Source organism: Urocitellus parryii, chromosome 8 (assembly GCF_045843805.1).
Source record: "Urocitellus parryii isolate mUroPar1 chromosome 8, mUroPar1.hap1, whole genome shotgun sequence".
Lineage (NCBI taxonomy): Eukaryota > Metazoa > Chordata > Mammalia > Rodentia > Sciuridae > Urocitellus > Urocitellus parryii.
The window spans coordinates 87,117,094-87,143,558 of NC_135538.1; the positions used below are offsets into that span (position 1 = coordinate 87,117,094).

Consider the following 26,465-nt stretch of genomic DNA (forward strand, 5'->3'; position numbering starts at 1 on the left):
GAAGAACAAACCATATCTCAATAATAACCCTAAATGTTAATGGCTTAAACTCACCAATTAAGAGACACAGGCTAGTAGAATGGATCACAAAACAAGACCCAACAATATGCTGCCTACAGGAGACACATCTGATAGGAAAAGATATTCATAGACTGAAGGTGAAAGGTTGAGAAAAATCATACCACTCATATCTGCGGAAACAAGCAGGAGTGTCCATACTCATATCTAATAAAATAGATTTCAAGCCAAAGTTAATCAAAAGGGATAAAGAAGGACATTTCATACTACTCAAGGGAAGCATACACCAACAAGACATAACAATCATAAATATATATGCCCCAAATAATGGTGCAGCTGTGTTCATCAAGCAAACTCTTCTCAAGTTCAAGAGTCTAATAGACCACCATACAATAATCATGGGAGACTTCAACACACCTCTCTCACCACTGGACAGATCTTCCAAACAAAAGTTAAATAAGGAAACTATAGAACTCAATAACACAATTAACAACCTAGACTTAATTGACATATATAGACTATATCACCCAACATCAAGTAGTTACACTTTTTTCTCAGCAGCACATGGAACCTTCTCAAAAATAGACCATATATTATGTCACAGGGCAACTCTTAAACAATATAAAGGGGTAGAGATAATACCATGCATCTTATCTGATCATAATGGAATGAAACTGAAAATCAATGATAAAAGAAGGAAGGAAAAATCAAGCATCACTTGGAGAATGAACAATAGGTTGCTGAATGATCAATGGGTTTTAGAAGACATCAAGGAGGAAATTAAAAAATTCCTAGAGTTAAATGAAAACACAGACACAACATATCGGAATCTATGGGACACATTGAAAGCAGTTCTAAGAGGAAAATTCATTGCTTGGAGTTCATTCCTCAAAAAAAGAAAAAACCAACAAATAAATGATCTCATACTTCATCTCAAATTCCTAGAAAAAGAAGAGCAAAACAACAGCAAAAGAAGTAGAAGGCAAGAAATAATTAAAATCAGAGCTGAAATTAATGAAATTGAAACAAAAGAAACAATTGAAAAAATTGACAAAACTAAAAGTTGGTTCTTTGAAAAAATAAATAAAATTGACAGACCCTTAGTCATGCTAATGAAGAGAAGAAGAGAGAGAACCCAAATTACTAGCATACGAGATGAAAAAGGCAATATCACAACAGACACTTCAGAAATACAGAAGATAATCAGAAATTATTTTAAATCCTTATACTCCAATAAAATAGAAGATAGTGAAGGCATAGATAAACTCCTTAAGTCTTATGATCTTCCCAGATTGAGTCAGGAGGATATAGACAACCTAAACAGACCAATAACAAGAGAGGAAATAGAAGAAACCATCAAAAGATTACCAACTAAGAAAAGCCCAGGACCGGATGGGTATACAGCAGAGTTTTACAAAACCTTTAAAGAGGAACTAACACCAATACTTTTCAAGCTATTTCAGGAAATAGAAAAAGAGGGAGAACTTCCAAATTCATTCTACGAGGCCAACATCACCCTGATCCCGAAACCAGACAAAGACACTTCAAAGAAAGAAAACTACAGACCAATATCTCTAATGAAACTTGACACAAAAATCCTCAATAAAATTCTGGCGAATCGGATTCAAATACATATCAAAAAAATTATACACCATGATCAAGTAGGATTCATCCATGGGATGCAAGGCTGGTTCAATATACGGAAATCAATAAATGTTATTCACCACATCAATAGACTTAAAAATAAGAACCATATGATCATCTCGATAGATGCAGAAAAAGCATTTGACAAAGTACAGCATCACTTTATGTTCAAAACTCTAGAAATATTAGGGATAACTGGATCATACCTCAACATTGTAAAAGCAATCTATGATAAGCCACAGGCCAGTATCATTCTGAATGGAGAAAAATTGAAGGCATTCCCTCTAAGATCTGGTACAAGACAGGGATGCCCTCTCTCACCACTTCTGTTCAACATAGTCCTCGAAACACTGGCCAGAGCAATTAGACAGACAAAAGAAATTAAAGGCATAAAAATAGGAAAAGAAGAACTTAAATTATCACTATTTGCAGATGATATGATTCTATACCTAGCAGACCCAAAAGGGTCTACAAAGAAGCTATTAGAGCTAATAAATGAATTCAGCAAAGTGGCAGGATATAAGATCAACAGGCATAAATCAAAGGCATTCCTGTATATCAGCGACAAACCCTCTGAAACGGAAATGAGGACAACTACTCCATTCACAATATCCCCCCAAAAAATAAAATACTTGGGAATCAACCTAACAAAAGAGGTGAAAGATTTATACAATGAAAATTACAGAACCCTAAAGAAAGATACAGAAGAAGACCTTAGAAGATGGAAAAATATACCCTGCTCATGGATAGGCAGATCTAACATCATCAAAATGGTGATATTACCAAAAGTTCTCTATAAGTTCAATGCAATGCCAATCAAAATCCCAACAGCATATCTTGTAGAAATAGATAAAAGAATCATGAAATTCATATGGAATAATAAAAGACCCAGAATAGCAAAAACAATGCTAAGCAGGAAGTGTGAATCAGGGCGGTATAGCGATACCAGACTTCAAACTATACTACAGAGCAATAGTAACAAAAACAGCATGGTACTGGTACCAAAACAGGCGGGTGGACCAATGGTACAGAATAGAGGACACAGTAACCAATCCACAAAACTACAACTATCTTATTTTTGATAAAGGGGCTAAAAGCATGCAATGGAGGAAGGATAGCATCTTCAACAAATGGTGCTGGGAAAACTGGAAATCCATTTGCATCAAAATGAATCTGAATCCCTATCTCTCTCTCGCCGTGCACAAAAGTTAACTCAAAATGGATCAAGGAGCTTGATATTAAATCAGAGACATGGCATCTGATAGAAGAAAAAGTTGGTTATGATCTACATACTGTGGGATCAGGCTCCAAATTCCTCAATAGGACACCCATAGCACAAGAGTTAACAACTAGAATCAACAAATGGGACTTACTCAAACTAAAAAGTTTTTTCTCAGCAAAAGAAACAATAAGAGAGATAAACAGGGAGCCTATATCCTGGGAACAAATCTTTACTCCACACACTTCAGATAGAGCCCTAATAACCAGAATATATAAAGAACTCAAAAAATTAGACAATAAGATAACAAATAACCCAATCAATAAATGGGCAAAGGACCTGAACAGACACTTCTCAGAGGAGGACATACAATCAATCAATAAGTACATGAAAAAATGCTCACCATCGCTAGCAGTCAGAGAAATGCAAATCAAAACTACCCTAAGATACCATCTCACTCCAGTAAGACTGGCAGCCATTAGGAAGTCAAACAACAATAAGTGCTGGAGAGGATGCGGGGAAAAGGGCACTCTTGTTCATTGCTGGTGGGACTGCAAACTGGTGCAGCCAATTTGGAAAGCAGTATGGAGATTTCTCGGAAAGCTGGGAATGGAACCACCATTTGACCCAGCTATTCCCCTTCTCGGTCTATTCCCTAAAGACCTAATAAGAGCATGCTACAGGGACACTGCTACATCGATGTTCATAGCAGCACAATTCACGATAGCAAGATTGTGGAATCAGCCTAGATGCCCTTCAATAGATGAATGGATAAAAAAAATGTGGCATTTATACACAATGGAGTATTACTCTGCACTAAAAAATGACAAAATCATAGAATTTGGAGGGAAATGGATGGCATTTGAGCAGATTATGCTAAGTGAAGCTAGTCAATCTTTAAAAAACAAATACCAAATGACTCCTTTGATATAAGGGGAGGAAACAAGGACAGGGTAGGGACGAAGAGCTTGAGAAGAAGATTTACATTAACAGGGTTGAGAGGTGGGAGGGAAAGGAAGTGAGAAGGGAAATCGCATGGAAATGGAAGGCGATCCTCAGGGTTATACAAAATGACATATAATCGAATGGAAATGGAAGGCGATCCTCAGGGTTATACAAAATGACATATAAGAGGAAAGGAGGGGTAAGACAAGATAATTCAAATGGAAGAAGTGATTTACAGTAGAAGGGGTAGAGAGAGAAAAGGGGAGGGGAGGGGAGGGGAGGGGGGATAGTAGAGAATAATATAGACAGCAGAATACATCAGACACTAGAAAGGCAATATGTCAATCAATGGAAGGGTAACTGATGTGATGCAGCAATCTGTATACGGGATAAAATTGGGAGTTCATAACTCATTTGAATCAAACTGTGAAATATGATGTATGAGGAACTATGTAATGTTTTGAACGACCAACAATAAAAAAAAATAAATAAATAAATAAAAAAAAAAAGAGGAAAGGAGGGGTAAGACAAGACAATACAAATGGAAGAAATGATTTACAGTAGAAGGGGTAGAGAGAGAAAAGGGGAGGGGAGGGGAGGGGAGGGGAGGGGGGATAGTAGAGAATAGGACAGACAGCAGAATACATCAGACACTAGAAAGGCAATATGTCAATCAATGGAAGGGTAACTGATGTGATTCAGCAATCTGTATACGGGGTAAAATTGGGAGTTCATAACCCACTTGAATCAAACTGTGAAATATGATGTATTAAGAACTATGTAACGTTTTGAATGACCAACAATAAAAAAAGAGGTACTTTTTGCATATGAAAAGAAATCAATGAATCCTCTAAAAATAACTGTATTTTACAGTTAAGCACATGATTTAGAGTGAAGAATTCGGATGTTGCTCTGCTGGTCCAGGCTGTTAATTGTCTTCTTGTTCCTCCTGTGGACCCCCTTCATCAGGTATCACAAAGCTTTAGACAATGTCTACAATCCTCTGCAATACAGTGTCATTCTCCCCCTCATTCTCCTGGAAAATCAATTCAATATTACTTAGCTTTCCAAGTAGAAATCTCTCTCCTTCTCCAAGACTTCAACAGTAAGTTTCAATACGTTGACCTGCTATATCCATTCTGCTGCTTCATCATGCCCAATGCCCACACTAGGATTCTTTCAAACCACCCCTGGGCCAGCCATAGGAGTCACAGTAGTTGTTTGTATTAAAATGGGTCTCTGTGGAGCTGCACTGCTTAAGCTGAGAGGTTTCTCCAGTTTATTCAGAGCTGGAGCAACAAGGACGGGAGCAACTGCAGTTCCTTGACCTTGTCTGGCAGCTACAGGGTCATAGTCTTTTCCATCATAGTCTACCTCAAAAAACTTCTTGAAACACTGCACAAACTCAAAATCATCTTGAAATTTTCCTTTTACTAGTTTATCCACAGGAATTATTTTGTCAGGTCCCATCCTCTTAAAACCTGCATATAGTATTTTGAAGTTCTCGATATATTCATGTTCTAGCTTAGCTTGGAATTTCACTTTCTTCAAGGCAACAGAGCCCAGGAATAGCATATACATAAACTGACAATAAGCAGCTTCTTAGCACAACAGTTCAATCTTTGTCAGATTCAACTGCAGAGACTCATTGATCCAGGCCAAGGTGTCAGGTCAACTTAGGTTATCACTGGTGACTGACATTGGGTGTCCATTCACGGCCATCTTTGGCTCTCGGTGGAACTGTGTCCACTGTCCACGCCTGGCTCCATGGTCTTCCTCTAGTTCAACCTCCTGACCTCTGCCTTGCAGAAGAACTATTTTAAATGATGCACTCTCATTTGTCTGACTTTACTTTTGTTGCCTGTATTTTGGGGTCATGTCCAAAAACTCATTGCCCAAACCAATGTCATGAAACTTTCCCCATATGCTTTCATTTAGTGTTCTTTTTACACTCTATATTCTTCCATCTCCTTGAGTCTCAGTCTTTGACTCGCTGAGCTTGAGTATTCCTTCTTTATGATACTCAAGCCTTCCACAAGAGTGAAAGCTAAGTTGGAGACATCCAAACCCATCTTTAAAATAATCTTATAAGCTGTGTAGAGTGGTGCATGCCTGTAATCACAGTGATTTGGTAGGCTGAGGCAGGAGGATCACAAGTTTAAGGCCAGCCTCAGCCACTTAGCAACACCCTGTCTCAAAATTCAAAATAATAATAATAAAAATAACTGGGAAGGTAACTAAGTGTTAGAGTACCCCTGGGTTCAATCCCCCATACCTAATATCAATATTAATAATAAAATTTATGAAAGTGTTCAAATGGAATTAAAGAGTTAAAATAAAGACAAGTAAACTTGCAAATTAGATAGTCTTTGAATTGACTTTTAGTTAATTGATCTATAGTGAATTCATGAATTGAGGAAGGCCAGACAATGAGATACAGGAGGTATAGTTTTTAGGCAAACGTAACAATGGATTTCATGAGACTCTTTTTGTCAATCCTCTGTTAAAAACCCCATAATTTAACTGAGTGAAAGCGATTTTGAAAAAAAAAAATACTAACAAGCATGTAAAGTTACAATCATCCATTCCATAATATGTGCAGTTATGGAAGTGCATTGCTTTCCATTGTCTGATATGATCTATTGACAGCTGTAGTTTCGGACTTGGGTGTATTGGGACTCCTTTGAAAGTCTGATGAAAGTCAAAGAAGATCAGGAAACAGCAGGCTCCCAGTATTCAGCTGGGACGCATCATGATCGCATACCAGCTGGCAGCTGATTAGACTGGTCAGGCACATATTTCCATTGAATTGAAATATTTTAAATAACAGTTCTGTGTTATTGGCACCTAGTTTTGTATAATGTGTCAAGAAGTTCTTGATCTCCTGCCAAATAGTTTCCTGGACCAATAAAGCACGGGGGCCTCAAGCTAAGAGCCTGAAATTCAGAGTCTGAGGTGAGTGGACTTCTTTTCTTTCAAGTCATTTTCCATAAACATCAATTTTCAGATCCAATTGTCCATTATTTTTGTTTTATTTATCTCAGGTGAGGACCAGATACAATTAGGGATGGCTCCTGTACATCTCAATCTCTATTTAATCAAGTTTTGGCTGTATTTCCAGCTTTAAGTATAATTCACTTACCTTGATTCTGAAAGCTCTTCTGAGACTGAGTCCTTGACATCCTGCAGATTTTCTTAGTATTAAACCTTGCACAGAATCTCTTATGTAGATTGTTTTACACTAGTCCCTTGCTTCTCAGAGAGTGGTTTATGGACCAGCAGCATTAGAATCACCTGGGAGTTTGTTTGAAATTCAGAATTCATTCCTACTAAGCCAGAATCTGCATTTTAACAAGATCCCAAGGTGGTCTGTATGCTTTTAAAGTTTGAGAAGTGATTCTTTAGTAAAGATTACTCTGATTTCTTCAGCAAGATTGAGGTTGCCCCAAGTCACAGAGAAAAGTTAGTGACACACTTTGTACAAGGTGCCAAGTTCCCCAACTCTGAATTTAATTGTCTTTCCAAGTGAATCTATTTGTAAAATTAACTAAGATTCTCTGATGAGTTAGCTTTTTAGGTAAAAATTCGTTCTTGGGATTGACTTTGGAGCAACGTATATACCCTGCTCTCTCTTAACAACTATCCCCTTGAAATATTGCACCAGAATTCTGCGGTTTTCTGTTCAGAAAGAATAGAAGTAACTGAAATAATGTACAAAGGCTCCTCCCCTTTGTAAGCTTCAGAAGCTTTATCTCTAGAGTTGATTGTCAGACAAAATACAAGACATCCAATTTAATTTGGATATCAGATAAACAGTATAAGTTGTGTCCTGAATATTGCTGCAGACATATGTATATTAAATATTTACTGACAATGTTTATTCATTCATAAATATAATTCATTGTTTATATAAAGTTTACATTTGTTGGGCAACCTATATTTTTATTCGCTATTTGCTTAAGTAAATCTAATTAATGAAAAACCCCAAAATGAATTTGGATATCAGTACTTTCTGGTTTTGAATTTTTTTTTTGCACTGATTTGAACCCAGGGCTTAATGAATGCTAGACAAGTGTACTACTACTAAACCATCCTGTACATTGATATACATAAAACATAATTGAAATTCCTGAGATCACTTTGTTGGTGGGGGGACAGCTAAATACCGTCCTACCAAATTGATGAATAAAGCAAATGGAAGAGACTTTGATTTTGAATTAATATGAGCCTTGCTTTTAAAATGAGTGTACCCTTGCTGTAATACATCCAATAGCAGTTCAAATCTCAAGTCAATTGCACTCATGTTGGAAAACCAGGTATGCTACCAGGCAATTAGCTGTTGACAGCTGCTAAATTCAGTAGAGAATTTTGCAGCTATACCCTTTGAGATGTTAAATTCTAGTAGCCTTGACTGCACAGCTGTAGAGAGTAGGATTACTCCAACATATTACAATCAACTGTCCTGTAGAAGATACACCTGTGACTCTTTAGGCACAAGAAATAGGAAAATGGTTGTTAATTCTGCCTTACAAATCAACCAAATTAAATTTGACAAGTATTCCAAAAATACATAATTTTCCAGGTAACCAGTTTCTTGAGCAGCTTAGATGATATGAAAAGTAATAAACTGGATGGTAATTAATTCCTTGGGTAACTTATTCCTTAGACTAGCTTGGGCTATGAAGAGCTCCTGGGTAATTGTAAAGTGAATTATGCCAGAGCAGTGTTTCACATCAGCAGATTTTTTTCATATATAAAATTAAATGCTACAAGCAAACTGTTAAAGAGACTAATTCATTTCAGTATACTACATTTTGCATCATCTAAATATGGGAAAGTTTTGTTGTACTATATGGCAGAATTGAATACTCAATTGAGAAATTCATACTTCTCTATATATTTCCCTTTAAGAATTATTTCCTTTGGTTATTTCAACGTAATTATTTTCATTGAAAAATATTCACTTTTGTGATTGCTTTTGTTTTTATAAACCCTTTAATATGGAAAATATCAAGCAATCACAGAGACAGAGATTCAGATAATAAATTCACATGTAGATATAGCCCATTTTCATACTGTTTGCTCTATGTTTTAATTTCCTCTCCCCATGTAGGATTATTTTGAAATAGTCTCAGATATCGCATTTTACTTCCATTTAATTTCATAATGTCTGAAAGACAAGAATTTTCCTATGAAAACATATGCCACTTTTTGGGGCAGACCCCAAATGGCTGTAGTTAGGCTCCCTCGCAGACTTCTGGTTTAGTTTTTAGTTTGTAGCCAGGGCTGGGAACCAGCTCTTATGGTTAGTCAAGGTCAGAAACACTCTGATTCAGCTCATATACTCAAGGCCATAAACATGAACTTGTGAGCATGCACCCACTGATGCAGCCTGTTGGCAGTGTGCCTTTTTTGTTTGGCCTGCATATAAAAAGAGCCTATAGAAAAGAAGTGTGGGCTAACAGTGGGCTAATTGACTGTTGCCACCTCTGAATAAAGCATCTCTACTATCCTAACTGCATCTTGCATCTTCTTCCATCTGCTGAACTCCAAATGTTTCCTGGGTCTGAGCCCCTGTGTGATACCATTACATTATCATCACAAACAATAACTCTTTAATGACAAATAGGGGTCATATTTCCTGTTTTTATTTATTTATAAATGCTAATTTTGTTTTTGCAGTGTTTTGAATTGGTATCAAAAGAAGGTCTCATATAATTTATAAGTATCATCCTTATTTTCCTTTATATTGAATGTACCATTTTGTTGTTAATAAACTGAGTATTTATCAAACAAAATTTGCTGCTTGCATCCTTGTAACATCATACACTATGTTCTTTTGTTATCTATTTCCTATAATTGGTAGCCAGACCTGGAGGCTTCATTAAAGTTAGGTTTATTTATATATTTATTTTGTAAAAATTACTTCTTAAGTTGTGGTATGTACTTCCATCAGGAGTTACCCGAAGTCTGATTGTTCATGTTTGTAGCTGTAAAATAAGGGTATAAATTAATGGTAAGAAAATTCACTTAATAGCTGGAATCATTCTATAAAGAGAAAGTTCCTTTTGTGAACCATTTGCTTATGCCAAGGTGAACATAGTGTATGGTACATATAGATGAAAGCAGGAAAATACTAGATTGTTTTTATTTACCAATTTTCAAAATTGTTTTGATTTCTTATTTTTCTCCAAAGGTAACTCAATGAGCTTTACAAAAAAAAAAAAAATCTTTGTATATCCACAGATTTAAACCTTTTTCATTTGTTTTAATCCATTACAGTTAGTATAATCATAAATGTTCTATTGGTCCCAGAGGGAGTATATTTCAACTGACTCCTGTTTCCTTTTGAAAGGATTCTAGTAGTCTTTTGTGGGTTGGTTCCCCCACCTTGGGCGGGGGTTGTCCTTTGTTCCTAATTCTCATTTCATCTATAGACGAAACCCCTGAAACTGTGAGTTCCAAATAAACTTTTCCTCCTCTGTGTTTTTTCTTATCAGATCTTTGGGTCACAATAGTGAAAAGGCTGACTTAAACAAGTTTCTTTACCCACTTTGGAAGCTGCCAGAGTATCACCATTTTGCACTAATATCCCAAGTCCCATTTCCCACAGAGGGTAAGAAGAGAGCCAGGTGATAACTGCAGATGAGGCGAATGTGTCACAGGAGAGGAAACTTGGGTTTAGGGAACCTGAATATTTTTCTCATGGTAACTAAGCATGTATGCCCTTGGATCTGGATGGGGACACAATCTTCCAAGATTAATAAACATTCTTGAAATGAGTATTGGGAACAAAGGACAATCAGTTCCTCATGCAGAAGCTTAAGAGACCTATGGATTATTGTGTTCCAAAGGTGTTTTCAAATGGATATTACCTAATAAACTGATTATGGCATTTCCATTTCTTTTTCTTGTGCTCCATTTCCAAGTTCTCATTGACACCAATGTAATTGTCCATTTTCCTTAATACAAAAGTCTCAGAATAAAAACACCAACATCACCACAGACATATTACTAAATATGATTACTGTGATCATTAAAATATTTTGCATGTAAAGGGTATTTCATATGGTAAATATACAACCAAATTGCTATGTTTTAAAGTTGCTTGGATTAGTTTCCCTTTGAGTATTACATGAACTAGATACATGAAATATTTTTTTAAGTTCTTCATTTTTAGGGATTATACTTTTGAAATTAAATTTTGACTTTTAACTATGTAAAATCCTCACATAGCCTCAAAGTAAAATATACAAAACAAAGTAGATTGAAAGATGTTTAGCCCTTATTGCTCTTTCCTTCATAACAAATATTACTGAAATAAAAAGCCCTGCCAATTTGTCTTTTTGGATTTTTGCCAGTATAACTTTGGTTGGTGTCTTGAAATGGAATTGTTGGATCAAAGGGTAAATGCATATATAACTTGTCCCACAAAAGAGTCCATTTTAAACTTTAAAAAGTTAAAAATATAATGTTAAAAACTTTAAAAAAACATATAATTTGCTAGCTTGGTTATTTACATTTTGTATACTCATTTAATTTTGCGAGTTGGGAATAATTATTTTTTGACTTTAATTTTTAAATCAATGTTTGCATCAGAGGTTCAGAGTCAATAAAAATCAGAGTAAATAAAATGCATCAGAATAAATAAAAATGATTTAAATTTTACAACAATAGGTATATAAGAAGCAAACAGACATTCAAATTGTTTTTGCAAGCTTGTTGCGTTTGTAGTTCTGAAGTTAATAACACTTCAAACTACTCTCAACCTTCTGGGACACTGTTGTCATTTTGTTAGTGTATTGGTTTGCTATGACTGCCATAACAAAATCTCACAACTGTGTGGCCTGAACAACAGACATTTGTTGTCTCATACTTCTGGAGGATAAAAGCCCAGCATCAAGAGGGTGGCAGGTTTTGTTTCTCTTGAGACTGCTGGCTTCTCAATCCTCACCCCATCTTTCTTCTTCTAATAAGGACAACAGTCATACTGGATTTGGGTCCACTGTAATGACTTCATTTTAATTTATTCACCTCTGAAGGACCTATCTCCAAGTCACATTCTGATGTACTGAGGTTTAGAAATCTCACATATGAACTTGTGGTGGGCACAACAATTCAGCTCATAACAAAGTGTGTCACATTTTCCTCCTAAGAGGTTGTGACATGTAGCATTCCCATGAGCACAGCTTAAGAGGGGTCCTTTCTCCACAGCCTTACCAATAGACTACTGACAAACTTATGAAGTTTTAACATACCAATAGTCGAGAAATGCTATTTCAGTGTAGTTATTTCTGTAAATTATTTTATTGAATTATGATAAACATGCAGGAAAGTGCACAAATCTAATGTATAAAGCTCAATTAGTTTTCCAAAGTGAACATACATATTTATTCACTACCCAAATCAAGACAGGATGCTCATTTGACTTCTATCACCATGGAAACTTTGTTACTATTTTTTGAACTTTATAAATAACATCATAAGGTAGGGATTCCTGTATATCTGGCTCAATTTGTTCATTTCTGTGAGATTTATCCATTTATTTATGTAGCAATAAAATCATTCTTTAAATATCCCATTACATAAATATACAAACTATTATTATCCATTTTATTTGTTGATGTGATTTAGGTTATTATGAATAATGCTGAGTTTGAGCTATGATTGTGTTTAGCTTTAATAGCTAACAATTAACTTTCCAAGGTAATCATATTAGAATACCTTCCCAATAACAATGGTGAGGACTTTGTGGATACACACCCCACCACCTCTTAGCACTGTTCATTTTAAAAATACCTATTTAGGTGGATATGAGGTGATTTTTTATTATAGTTTTAATTTTCCTCTATTCTATACTGCAAATTATTTTTTAAATTAAATTTTATTTTGGAACTGTTTTAGGTTTACAAAAATAATGTGAGGGTAGTGCAAAGAGTTATCATATATCCCACACTAAATCCCCTTTATTATTAATATCCTGCATTAGTATGGTGCATTAGTATTAATCAATGAACCAATATTTACATGTTAGTATTAACTAAAGTCCGTATTTTATTCATTTTCCTTTGTTGTTATCTAAAGTTTTTTTTTTTTCTGCTCCAGGATCCCATCTAGGATATTACATTTAGTTATCATGTCTCCTTAGGTTCCTCTTGCTTGTGACAGTCCTTACTTTGATGACCTTGAGAGTTTTAAAGAATACTAGTCACGTATATTTAGTAGGGTGCTTTTCTACTGGGATTTGATATTTTTCTCATGATTAGACTGGGGCTATGTTTTCAGAAGGCAAAGTGACATTTTCATCACATTGTATCAAGAATACATATTGTTAACATGCTTTATTGCTATTGATGTTTACCTTAGTCACATGAAGTAGTATTTGTCAGTTTTCTCCACTGTAAAATCCTCCTGCTTGCTATACTGTACCCTCTGGAAGGAAGTCACTACATGCAGCCCACACTTAAGGAGTACAGAATAATGCTGTTCATCATGGAGGTGCAGAATCTACATAGCCTATCTGGCATTTATCTGCATGGAAGAATTGTCTCTTCTCCTTCATTTGTTAATTCCTTCAACTTATATCAATATGAACTTAGATGTTTATTTTATACTTTGGGTTGTAATCCAATAGTGTTTTATTTTATTGTTCAAATTGTCACAGTTATGGCCCTCAAGGTCTCTTTCAGTTGGTTCCTATGCACTTTTGATGTACACCTACTGTCGTGGTCTTTCTCTGATTCATTTCCTCCCTTCCTTTCTTCATCCTTCCCTCTCTTTCTCCTTCTTTCCTTTCTTCCTTTATTTTCTTGGTTGTTTTGGGGGAGAAATTCCTTACTTTTTGATACTACCAAGATAATTCAGTCTTACATGTTTCCTATTCAAATCCTAGAATCAGCAGTTTTTTTCGAGGAAGCCTCGATCTCTTGTATTAGAGAATAGTATTAGAGATGAAGGTCTGGACACTACTTGTACACATTGCTATTGGGTGTTATTACTTCTGTGCCCTCTCAGCTGAAAGAGCAAGGAGATGTATGTGCATATTAACATGTGTATATACAACTATTTATAAATAGTTCTTCATTAAAAGAGTTCATGCTAAGTTCATACTCAGCATTAAGTGAGGACATACTTAGAATCCAGTGCATCACCATCTGGATTTGATTTTCCAGACTGTTCCACTTGCTTATCTGTAACCTCCTATTCTAGTATGAGAAAGCTGCTGGCTTCCACCATCCATCATCCAGTTTGTTGTTCAGTTCAGGTATAAATGTAGAGTGGTATCAGAATTGTTAACCCACTACTGTGGGTTCTTTTTTTTTTTTAAATCAGAGTACAGTTTCTTTTGCCTTTGGTCTTAAAGACTTCATTTCCAAAGCTCCTTGGTTCAGAACTTGCTTTCTTTAATGAAGTTGTTTCATAAATACAGTTAGATTGCTTTTGTCACACTGCTTTTCATCTGTTTGTCAAAATCACCATTGGGATTCTGTGACTTTTCTTATGATTTCTACTCTAGGTAAGTTTCTCTCTCCACTGCCTATTTCTTCATATTTTGAAGTGTGGTTTATCTTGCTGTCCCATTTCTCTGATGGGTTCTAACAAATTTGTTGATATCCAGTTTGTTCCCCCTTTTCTTATTTAAGGATGGAGACGATGATCATTAATTTATTTATATGTTTGAGCTTTGGTTTGAATTTTGATGAATGATATCTTTTGATAAATCGACATGAATTCTAATGAAGTCTCAATTTTCCTTTTTTCCCTTTATGGTTATTACTTATAAACCAATCAAGTGTAATAGAGAAGCAAGAATTAAAGACAGGCAATCAGTGTAGATAGGTAATCCAGTCAGATTATGAAAATGGAGGCCATTTTGGGTTCAGGAAGTTGGAGACAACCCTGGAGACTGGAATGTTAATGTCTCCAGAGCCCTTTGATTACCAAGATTACCTGCCTATACTACCCCTCCCAAAGAGTTGCAGCAGAGACTTATTAATCAATGCCTCCTGGGCTGATACCTGCCTGGATCACTCCATTTGGCTCTTCCCTTTGACCATCTGCTTCTCATTTTTTGGCCATTCCACCATCCTGGGCCTAGAGGCCTATTCAGGAAGGAGAGAGATGAAGGGGAAGAGGGCAGGAAAACAAAAAACATCTAAAATGTATAAAAGGGGCAGGATGCTCTTACTTCTTGGGATACCATGACACCAGCCTTGGCTCCTTCCTCCCTCCAGGAAGTAGTCTGTGTCACTACTTTTTAAAATAAGACTGGCTTTCTATGCTTTCCTTGACTGTTTCTCTAATATTCAAACTTCAATGTTTGAGGAAGCAGAACTCATGACTGATAACCTGTGGATTCAATAGCATTTTTCTATATTCAATCTAGCAACTTTACTGTTTTACATTTCACATTTTGGTAGATGGTCTATTTAAGATTAAAATTGTGTGTGTGTGTGTGTGTATGTGTGTGTGTGTGTGTGTGTGTGTGTGTGTGTGTATGTGTGTGTCAGGGTTAGAATTCATTATTTTTTCCATGTGATTTTCAGTTGGTTCACTATAATTTATTGAAAAGTCCTGCCTTATCCTAACTGCATTGCAATGGTGCCTTTGTTGAAAATTAGGTGATGATATATTTGGATTATTCCTAAACTCTTTATTTTGTTTGATTAATTTGTGTATTCTTGTGTCAATATTGTGTTTATTTTGGGCAGCTTTTTAATAAGCCTTGATATTTACAAGTAGAGGTCCAAATTATAAATTGACAAAGTATATATACTTTTGGTGCAAAGTAATATTATAAGTTATGAATAGAATGTAGAGTAATTAAATTAATTATTATACCCATTATTTCAAATATTTCTTTTTTTGTGATGAGAACATATGAAATTTACTCTCAGGGATTTTGAAATGTATGAGAATATCATTACTTATATTCACCATGCTGTACAATATATCTCTAAGAAAAAAACAACTCTCTTTTTCATGTTTAAAGGAGACTTTGGCTGACATCTCTCCTTTTCCCCCAACACCTGGTCTCTGGTAACCACCATTTTACTATTATCCTTCAGATATTTACTAAAGGCTAACTTAGAAACCCACAAGCAACTTCAAAGGGAGAGTTTAATTCTCTTACTTAGCCAACTTAATATAGTAGTCCCTCTTTTCTGCCCTTTCACTTTTCTTGATTTCTGTTACTCATGTTCAACTGTAGTCTTAAAATATTTAAAAGAACATTCCAGAAATAATTCACAAGTTTTATATTGTGCACTCTTCTGAGTAGCACGTTGCACTCTCAAGCTGTCCCATTTTGTCCTACAGGGAAATGAACCATCCCTTTGTCCAGTGTATCCACACTGTACTATGGACACATGGTTCAGTATTATCCATAGCTTCCGGCATCCCCTGGGAGTCTTGGGATAAATTCCCCAGAGCAAAGAGGGCACTACTGCATACTTCTGCACCCTGATGTGGGAGCATATCTTCTATATAACGTTGCTTAAGCAAGAAAATGTGTTCAAGTGTTATCCAATTTAAACATTGAATGTTTTAGTATACAAGAAACTCCTCAAGAGATGTATTGAGAATATCATCTCTGTGGTCAAGATGCCTATAGTTTCTTAGATACACTGTTGTACACATTTAACCACAACATGAGGTAGAGTGTCACAGGTATTTAATAGAGGCATGGTGCTTAACACATTGTAAGTGTTCAACTAATATTGAAATAAAATAAGTCAAACTCAGTCCTATGATATCCCAGAAGAGAGAATGACTGATTTTGGATTTTGATGGGAAGAACACCAGAGGTATCCCACAAAAGCTGTCTTTGAAGCTCTTCTATGCCTGGGCAGACAACAGCAGAACTGAAGGGGCAGGATGGAGGCTCCTGAGAAAGACGATCTGCAGCCGCTGTGGATCAGGCCCAAATACAAGTCCTGAAAAATGTAGTGAACACTTGAAGGAATCTGTTCAGGCAGGGAAATTTTTCAAACCTGTGTTCAGGTGTGTCCTAATCTACTTAGTATATGATATACTTCTGGAAAAAATGATGTGGAACCTAATTTAAATATTATAGGTAATGAAGAGAGAATAAGTTTGGTGTTTCCTTGTGTTAAAAAGAATAACTATTTTTTAACATGTTTATCCCACGAATCTAGGTACTGTTAGTTTCATATGAAATATTTTGCTCTTTAGTGCATTGAATAAAATTGTTTGTCCTTTCCCTCTAATACAACTACTAATACTAATGTATATATTTGGATTTTGAACATTTAATTCATACAAAAAATAGATTATTAGACTACAGAGGACTTGAATTATTTTCTAGAATTCATAAAAAATAGCAATTACAAGCAGGAATATAATGCCATTGATAGGAACAAGGAAAAGAACTACAGAAAAGAAAGTCTTGGCTTTGCGTACTGTTTATCACCTCAACCTCAGCCCCTCTGGTGACTGGCAGGGCATTTCATCTGGAACCTGCTGGCTTCCCACTTTCCCTGTGGTCTGAAAATCACCCAGCTTTGGACCCTTATAACAATGCTCTGCTATATATTCCAAGGTACACCAAATCATCATTATCTGGTACATAAAATCAATTACCTGAGACAGAGAGTCCAAGTCCATTAGAGGGTTAATTAGAGAATATAAAACACTTTGGAAATGAAACCAAAAAGTTCCGCAAATGCCAAAGTTATTAAGATATTTGGCAACATTTATCAAAAAGGGGAAATTTTTAAGCTGGCTTAGGTTTTACTTAATCTTTAAAAACAATGTTGAAAATTCAAAGTTCAATTTAGTTCAACAAATATTTGTTTATTGAGCACATGTAGTTTTTAGTGTTTGTAGGACAAAAATGAATAAATCTTGTTCTTTCCCCTTAAGGGGTTAACTGTTTAGTTGCTACGTAGATACACAGCTAATTGTAATTCAGAGAAATCCAAAAGTTCCTCAAAGAGGTCCAAACTGGCTTCTGTGGGACATCTCCCTGAGTACCTACTTCCATGAGTAGATAACTGCAGTCAAAGATTGAGTCATGAAGGACAGAATATTTAATCTGGGCTTTGGAGGTCAGTGAGATTTTGATAGAACATATGTTGGGGAAAAGGTATTTTAAAAAGAGGAAACTGAGTTGCAAGGTGGGAAAGACAGTTTAGAGAACAAATAAGCAACTCGATTTTGTGCATCAAGGGCAAAGATTGAGCTGAGAAGGTGGGATGGGGTCCGCTAATTATTTGCTTAAATTCCTAGGAAACTCCTAGCAGCACTGAACTGCTAGAGGCTTTTAAGAAGGGATAAGGGGTGATATGAGGAGGTGATACTGAGGACATGATTCCACAAAGAATGTTGGCACTTGGCCATTATTCATGGACTAATGAAAGAATTATATTTTCATAGCTACATTTTAATGTTGATGGCAGTTTCTGTAGTTCAGCTCCTATTTTGATTCAAGGTCATGAGTCAAGTTTCTGGTAAAATCCAAGTTGTGTTTTAAATATATCTGTTCTCTTCTTTGCAAACCTCTTGTTACCCCATCTTTCTCTTTGGTACCCTCCATTCTGGTCTCCTGCCAGCCCTCTTAAACACAGGGCTCCATTCCTGGTCACTGCAGTGCTGGCAACTCGGCTCAGGTCATTTTTCCTTTATTCCTTATTCTAGATTCTATTGTTTCCTTCCAGATAATGCAAAGCTAGAAGTACCTGTGAAATTCTGTGATCCTTTTTAAATGTTCTATACTCAGTGTAAATCACTGTAGAGAAAAGTGAAAAATGCTTGTGGAATGAAAACAAAGCCCAGAGAGAGCATGGGGTAGAAGAGGTCTTTGAAAGCATTAAAATAAAACAAAACCAACCCCAAACCAAAAAATCCTACATATTTAGCCTCAACTACTTCATGTGTCAGAAGGAGAATAATAGTATTGACTTCATGGGGTTGTTAGAAAAATTAAATGAGTTTTTATATTCTGATGTTTATGATTAATGAAGGGACTAGTATATGGTTACCATGCAGTTAAGGTGAACTTAAAAAATAAAGACTAGCATCTAATAGATATTCTGATGTGAAAAAGACATTTACTCTTTCTACTCTCTCTTCTCCATCCTACTTCCCTCTCTTCTCTTTCCTCTCTCTCTTATTCTACCTCCTTCAGGTATTTTTAACCCTGAGAAAGACACCATGGTCTGCACACAGTGCAGAAGCCTCTGTTCCCCAAGAGATGGCTGAAAAGGCTGCCCCTAAATTCAGTAATCATACTGCAATCTTTTTGCTTATCTCCAAATATCATTGATTACCTCTTTTAGATAAAGCATGGCTCATCTCTGTATATGTTTATTGATAAGGACCACATATTTTACTCAGCCAATTTCAGTCATAATAGTTTAGATCAGTGGTTCTCATCCAAAGACAACTTTTCCCATCAGCAATTATTTGGCAATGACTGGAGACAGTTTTGTTTAACTGGGAAGTTCTACCGGCATATCATTGATAAAAGACAGGGATGCTGCTAAATATCATAGTGCGCAAGATGGTCCTGCACAACAACGAATCATCTCAAACCAAATGTCAATAGTGCCAAGACTAAGATTTAATCAATCAGTCCCATTAGTTCCAGGTAATAGTGAGGTTCTCAGGAGGTAGTCCTAGAGGAAAAGGAAGTGGACCACTGGGCACAGCTGAGTGGGGATCTGTGGGCCAGGGAAGGTAGAAGGAGGATCCTGTGATTCCTGTCTTCCTGTCTGTTTTGGATCACTCACAGGGGAGAGAGTTCGCTGCCATGGCATCTAAGTAGCTTCACAAAGAGGAGATATGGTAATGAGCTAAGGCCTACTGCCAGTAACTATATGAACAAACTCCCTTTGAGAACAGATCCTCAGCCCTAATCAAGCCTTCAGATTTCTGCCTGACAGTAACTTGTGAGCCCTGAGCCAGGACCACCCAGAAAAGATACCAGTGAATTTCTTATCCTCAGAGACGAAGTGATAATTAGTTTTTAAAGTTGGTAAGTTTTGAGATAATCATTAAATAGCAACGTATAACTAACACAAATATATGGGAGTAACTTGCTTATTAATGGCTGTTATAGATAGTGTACATGAGGTTGGCTGGACATTTTAAGGAGAGGTTCATAAGAGATAGAATTTGTATTCAGAATTATGTGGTTAAGATATGGGCTCTTAACTATCTATTACCAGGGCTCCAAACCCGATTCTCTTACTAGCTTTTTGATCCATACAAATTGTTCAACCTTTCAGGCTTATGTCTCCTCATTTTAAAAATAAAGATAATTGATAGCTATAAAGTATTTATTAGAGTGTCTGGAACACAGTAATCATGAAATAAACATTAGTTATCATTACTATTTCTGTAGTTACAGAACCTTACATGCAGATGGTGATTTAAGTTTATACAATATCCTGCATATGTTAGGGAGCATGGAGCCTGGTGTTTAAGGGGCACAATTAGTGAATTCCCAAAGCAAGCATTAAGGGCTGTCTTTATCCGGGTCCTTGGTTCACACAACTCCTGGCCTGATCTTGAGGCTGCAGTACTTGTAGCTCATTGCCTTAGGACCATAGTGGTGTTTGCTATTAAATATTGTCATAAGAACAACCTCAAATACATTAGTGTGAGAAGTAAATTAATACCGTGTTCATAGTGTTTGACAGCTTAACTATTTTCCCATAAGTCTTAAGGAAAATGTATTTCATTTTAGTACCAGGTAGATTAACTTCTCAGGGTTCTGGTCTCAAATTTAACATGCCCTGGACTATAATAAACTCTTACAGAGTGGTTAATGTTGATGACCATTCAAGCTTTGGGTATGTAGATGGAAATTGAAATATAAAAACACGAACAATGAAATTTAAATTTACAGAGCCTTTACTTGGACATGCCTTTGTGTTTGCAGAGAATTAGTCCTCTCCTGGCCATTTGCTGCCTCTGTCACTTGCACCCATGAGCTTTAGAATAAACCTAGGAAGAGGTTGCTAGACAGGCTCACCATTTGGCTAATTGTGTACCTTTTGAGATCAATGTAAGGCAGACCAATCTATCATTGTGGAATATTTTTACTTATTTTCTTAAGCCTAACCTTGAAATAGAAAAACAAATGGGGAAAAGTTTTAGAAAATTTTGCTGGATAAATAAAATGTGAGAAATGCTTCAAGAGCATGCCTCTCCTGGTAAGAGTAGAGAATGGTAGATTTTCATCGTGTTTATGAGAAAGTAGGTTCAAAGCATTTTGAACTGAGTGCACTTTTAAAATACAGAAGAGAACTACACTGTTCAAGAGACGCAGTGAATAAAAACCAGACAACTTGGCGCCTTTTGTTTTGTGGGGAAAGAAGTTCACTTCATTAAAACTGACACTATTTAGAAAATCACAATGTCACCCTTAATCACAGTGCATTTTATGTGAGGCTAATCTGTTCACTTCAAAGATTTCACTGAAATCAGTCTGACTATGTTTTGTCATTTTTACTAGGAAAAAGCCTTTAGCAACTGCATTTCAAATCCTTTCTTGATGTAAATTGTAAAAATGATGAAACGAAGAGAGGAAACCACTTGGAAAAAATGTTCCCTTCCTTTAAAAAGATTTTGAGAAAAATTACTATAGTTACATTTTTCTATAAATAGAGATAATGGTAGTTCCTACTTTATAGGGTTGTTATGAAGATGACTTATCATTTTGAGTTAACATTAATAAAGAATTCAGAACAGTGCCTTGCACATAATTCATGTTATATAAGTGCTTGCTAAGTACATAAATATAATAATTCTTGGGATGCAGTAATTTAAGGTAGAAATAAATGTTAGTGATAAATGTTCCAAGATTAAGATAGGTGACCAGAGGTATAATAGGAATGTAGCAGGTACCTGAATACTTATTTGTACAATTATTTATATTTGCTGACTCAAATCATGCTAACAATTCTGACAAGGTCTTCTAGGCAGAATGTGACACCAGGTCATTTTCCTGACTGTTGAAAATACTTTATTCTTATTTCCTTTCTTCTGGTTTTACCTCTAATTGTTTGACTCTGGGAAATTGTTCTAGATATTCCTTTCATCAGAATATGCTCTAGCTTTCTTATGTTGCTTACTGAATTATTATTATTATTATTTTTAAAGAGAGAGTGAGAGAGGAGAGAGAGAGAGAGAATTTTTAATATTTATTTTTTAGTTCTCGGCGGACACAACATCTTTGTTGGTATGTGGTGCTGAGGATCGAACCCGGGCCGCACGCATGCCAGGCAAGCGCGCTACCGCTTGAGCCACATCCCCAGCCCTGCTTACTGAATTATTACAGTATAATTTTAACCTGACCCATCACCCTGAAACATACACTAACACTTATACAGTCACACATGCATATACATGTACCCTAGCATGAATGTAGGATATTTTACTCAAGTTTGGATTTCTTGGTTGTCAAAATTTATTTATCTTCCAGGGTGATTGTTTCATTAAATGAAATACTTTGAGTATTTCTAAAATAGGCTTAAATTTAAAAAGGTAATATTTTATATTGTTTGTTTGTTTGTTTGTTTATCGCAATGCTGGGGATCAAACCCAGGGCCTTGTACATTCTAGGCTAGCATCCCATGGAGTACTTTCTAGAAATGATCTCATTTTCTTCTCATAACAACCTCAAAATTCATTAATAATATTTACTTTTTTTTTTTTTAAAATCCGAGGTGGTTACAGGTAAGAAAGAAAATTGAATCTCAGAGACCAAATTACTTACCCCATCATCAACACTAATTGTGGAGTTAAGGGTTTCCAGACGTAAACTCTCTTCTCTATTTATTGCATTCTAATCAGTCAGGTTTAAGTTTTAAACCAGGATCAAGACAAAATTAAAGATGATTACTGATATTTTTTACTCTTTAAAAAATAATGTTTTATCCTCTTTCTAAAATTGCTTAAAATAACAAGTTTGAATATTATTACATAGGAATGCCTTTAGCCTGAGTTTCCTGAATCTTATGATTGACAGAATTCTAAAGATATTCCCCAAATTCTCATTCCCTGGTTACTTATTTAATCTATATTAATCAGGTATTGCTGAGAATGGACAGTGCAAACATAATCAAGTTTACTAATCAGTTGCCTTAAAAATAGGGAGAATTTTCTTTAAGGTAGAATCACATGAGTCCTTACAAGCCAAAGAGGAAGTAGAAAAGGAAGCTGGAGGAAATCAAAGTTAATGACTCAATGACTATCACTGGCTTGAAGATGGAGAAAGCCATGTGCAAAGGATAAGAAATTTTGCCAGTAACCAAATAGGCCTGAGCTCCAGATGTAGTCCTTGTGATGGGGATTAGGTAGAACGCTTCTTAAAAAGGTAAGACCCTGGGAAAGGGGTCCAGAATTACAGAAAGGAAGCATCAACCTGGCTGATACCTTGGATTTAGTGTGGTGAGATTCTGAGAAGAGAATCCAGCCAGGCTGTGCTGGACTTTTAGCCAACCAAAACTGTGAGATAAAAATGTGAGCTTCTAAGTTCGTGATAATTTTTTATGCAATGGGTATAGATCTGGACTTTTCAAGTCTGAAATTCAAAGAGGGGATCTTTTTCTTTACCACAGTCTTGTCTTAATTCATGAGATCTTTTTCCTGAATGCAGAGATGAGAAAGTGGCAGTAATCACTATTCATCAGGGTTAAAAAGTATTTGGCTTCAGAGAATTCTAAATGATTCCTTTACATCATTTCATTAGAATTGACTAAGCAAGTAATTTTAATTAACTGAGCAATAATAGCACTGCCCTATTTGTAAAATGAACAGAGTTTGAATCACTTTGGGAGGTTGGGTATTTGGGTAGTTCCAATAATAATGATGGTATCTACTATACTGTCTACATGGTATTTCATCTGCCTAAACTTTGACAAAGGCCACACATTTCTCACATGTCTTCAGAATGCAGGTCTTTCCCCTTTGTGTGACTATAACTAACTACCTAATGTTGGACCAAAGATCCTTCTTCCTTCATATGATTAGGAAAAAATAGTCAACATCTAAGCCCTTGGCATTGGGCATTTTGTTTAGATCAGCAGTTTTGTTCCTAGATAATTTTGACTTGAATTATGTCCCCCAGAAATGTTTTTGTTGGGGTCCTAACCTGTTACTGCAGAATGTGACGATATTTGTAATAGGGTCTTTTCAGATATAATTGGTTAAAAATGAGAAGGTTAGGCCCCAAATTCAATCTGACTTGTGCCTTTAAAGAAGGGCCAAATTTAGGCACATACATGGATAGAATGTAAAGTGATGAAGGGAGAAACTGGGGGACGGTGCAGAATCAAGGGACCATCAAAGACTGGCAGAGAACCACCAGTAACTAGGAGAGAGGCCTGGCAAAAGATCCTTTTCTCACTGCCCTCAGAGGGAGCCAACTCTTCTGAGGTCTTGACCTCAGACTTTTAGGCTCCAGAACTGTGAGAAAACTATTATTTAAGCCACCTATTTTGTGGTAGTTTGTTACCAAGGTTCTAGTACATTAATATAGTAGGTGATATGGGAACCATTCTCAGGCTGTCAGGCTATCCCTTGTCCCTTGTTCCAGCTGAAGAGTGCAGAGATAACCTGCTCACATCCTCCTATCAATCTCTCTCTCTCTCTCTCTCTCTCTCTCTCTCTCTCTCTCTCTCTCTCTCTCTCTTTGGATCAAAGCTAGAAACACTTTACCACTGAGCTACATCCATAGACCTTTTTATTTTTTTAATTTTGAAACAGGGTTTTGCAAATTCCTTTGGACTGGCCTTGAACTTGTGATCCTCCTGCCACCACACCTGGCCTGATGTCAGCCTTGTAATGTTGACCTTTGGGGCAAAAATCTTTTGACATAGCCAAGTTCTTATAAAATCTGGTGTCATCTTTGGATCTCATCCAGATCAAGTCTACCTACAGAATCATTTATTCATCATATACTCAGAGGGCTCATAATGGAGAAATGTCAAGTGCCAGATTCTAGCATAAGAACATGACTCATTAATATGAGATGGGCCAAATATCTGAGGAACATTTTATTGCTGTCATAAAAGAAATTAATTGAGACCACAAGAAATATTTTCAAAGAATCGCCATAGTTTTATGAATAAGCATGACAATAGGTTTTCTGAAGTTAATAAAATCAACTCACTTTTACATCCATATAAAAGTTAATAGGGAAAATACACAGGAATAAGTTTTTACTAATTCAAATAAATACTTTTGTGTGTAAAAAGCAAAAAAAAAAGGTTTAAATATATTTAACATATTGTTTGTCAAACAGAACATTATTTTAACAAAATGTTATTTTTCTTATTAACATATTTACCAACTTTAAGAGTCAGTGTTTAACCAAAAGGGGAAATAAAGAAAAAAATAGAAATACAATATTTTAGGAACATGGGTTTTATGCTCAGTTTCTGGACATTATGTATGATTTTGAGCCCACTTCGTAAGCCTCTTCTGCCTGAGGTCTTCATCAGTAAAGTTGGAGTGGATAAGTACCTCTACATCCTTTCCTAAGAATGTTATGTTATGAAAGCTATAGAAGCTCTTTGAAAAATATGTTCAATAAATATTTTCCCAAGTAAATGTGAAACTATTTAGTGTATTTGTGTGTAAAACTAAAACTCATCTAAAGCTCTGACTTCTGAGTCACTAACTTATTGAAATCATTTGCTACCAGGATTTGGTTGAAGAGAAATAGTGGAAAGGGTACATGGTCTAGGCAGACTTAGAACAGTAACGGGCAGGGCTTGCATTGAGGAAAAAATGCTGGATGGAAATAGGAATGATTTGGCCATTATGAAGGTCTATATTTAGTTTTAATATTGATATTATTAATATCATGTGGTATTTTACAAAATGTTGAGGCTAGGTGAACTAATATATGTATACATAAATAAATATATGTATGTGCATATATACTTTATATAGTTTATATGTATGTACCTATGCAAACAAATACTTTGAAGCTTCATGAACTGAGACTATATATAACAAATAATTTATATATATATAAAAGACTAGAGCAGTACAGAAAGATATACATAAGATTTTCCAGTTTTGAAAGATTTATCTAGCAATATTCACCCTTACATTTACTAAATGGTATTCATAGATACAGAACCTTAAGAAACCCCTAAAATATGGGGCTGTGACAGGAAATTCAAATAGGACAATGGGGGCACATTCATCTGTAAAACTCATTATAAAAAAAAATCTTACTCATTCTTCAAGGCTCAGTTATTTTTTTCTTTGAAGTGTTTCTAACCTTCCTCTTCCCCTTTCTGATTCTCTCTGCACAGGGTTTATTCATTCCACTACAATAAAGCTTATCATATTGATTTCTTTCTTTCTTGCACAAATACTTTTGAGGTTTGGTGTTGAGGCCACAAAAATGAGTGAATACAACAGACACTAGCAATGACTGGATTTTCCTCTTTCCTCAGCTCTAAGTAGTGTCTGGAGCTTAGATTCACTCAACAAACATATTTGATTCCACTGACTCCCTTGAGTCTATGTGAAATGTTGACTTGTGTTTATCTTCGTATCATGCATCCCATCTTTCTCTGGTCACTTGCCATCCTTCTATATCTCTGACTTCCTGTATTTATGAGTTGAACTATTATCAGGATTTCTAGTGTTA

General features: G+C 35.8%; 1 pseudogene; it reads right to left on the reverse strand.

Moving 5' to 3' along the window:
- Nucleotides 1–4,754: 4,754 nt before the first annotated feature.
- Nucleotides 4,755–5,548, reverse strand: LOC113184606 (microtubule-associated protein RP/EB family member 1 pseudogene; annotated as a pseudogene).
- Between the last annotated feature and the right edge of the window lie 20,917 nt (nucleotides 5,549–26,465).